At 50.5% G+C, this 1055-nt stretch overlaps 1 non-coding gene across 1 annotated transcript; it reads right to left on the bottom strand.

Moving 5' to 3' along the window:
• Positions 1-443: 443 nt before the first annotated feature.
• Trnas-cga lies at positions 444-518 on the bottom strand. Its single transcript has one exon. It is a non-coding gene; the product is annotated as a tRNA-Ser (tRNA).
• Positions 519-1055: the final 537 nt, after the last annotated feature.

Raw genomic sequence — 1055 nt, 5'->3', positions numbered from 1 at the left:
GAGGAGATAGAAAAGATCCAAAGAAGAGCGGCGCGTTTCGTCACAGGGTTATTTGGCAACGTGATAGCGTTACGGAGATCAGAATGAGATTTTCACTCTGGAGTGTGCGCTGATATGAAACTTCCTGGCAGATTAAAACTGTGTGCCCCACCGAGACTCGAAGTCGGGACCTTTGCCTTCCACGGGCAAGTGCTCTACCAACTGAGCTACCGAAGCACAACTCACGCCCGGTACTCACAGCTTTACTTCTGCCAGTATCTCGTCTCCTACCTTCCAAACTTTACAAAAGCTCTCCTGCGAACCTTGCAGAACTAGCACTCCTGAAAGAAAGGATATAGCGGAGACATGGCTTAGCCACAGCCTGGGGGATGTTTCCAGAATGAGATTTTCACTCTGCAGCGGAGTGTGCGCTGATATGAAACTTCCTGGCAGATTACAACTGTGTGCCCGACCGAGACTCGAACTCGGGACCTTTGCCTTTCGCGGGCAAGTGCTCTACCAACTGAGCTATCGAAGCACGACTCACGCCCGGTACCCACAGCTTTACTTCTGCCAGTACCTCGTCTCCTACCTTCCAAACTTTACAGAAGCTCTCCTGCGAACCTTGCAGAACTAGCACTCCTGAAAGAAAGGATATAGCGGAGACATGGCTTAGCCACAGCCTGGGGGATGTTTCCAGAATGAGATTTTCACTCTGCAGCGGAGTGTGCGCTGATATGAAACGTTACGGAGATGTTTAGCAAACTCAAGTGGCAGACTCTGCAAGAGAGGCGCTCTGCATTGAGGTGTAGCTTGGTCGCCAGGTTTCGAGATGGTGCGTTTCAGGATGAGGTATCGAATATATTGCTTCCCCCTACTTATACCTCCCGAGGAGATCACGAATGTAAAATTAGAGAGATTCGAGCGCGCACGGAGGCTTTCCGGCAGTCGTTCTTCCCGCGAATCATACGCGAGTGGAACAGGAAAGGGAGGTAATGACAGTGGCACGTAAAGTTCCCTCCGCCACACACCGTTGGGTGGCTTGCGTAGTATAAATGTAGATATAGATTCATATC

The sequence above is a fragment of the Schistocerca piceifrons genome, chromosome 3 (genome assembly GCF_021461385.2).
Source record: "Schistocerca piceifrons isolate TAMUIC-IGC-003096 chromosome 3, iqSchPice1.1, whole genome shotgun sequence".
NCBI lineage: Eukaryota > Metazoa > Arthropoda > Insecta > Orthoptera > Acrididae > Schistocerca > Schistocerca piceifrons.
Note: the sequence above shows the minus strand (reverse complement) of the source record. Positions and strands in the feature narration are given on the sequence as shown.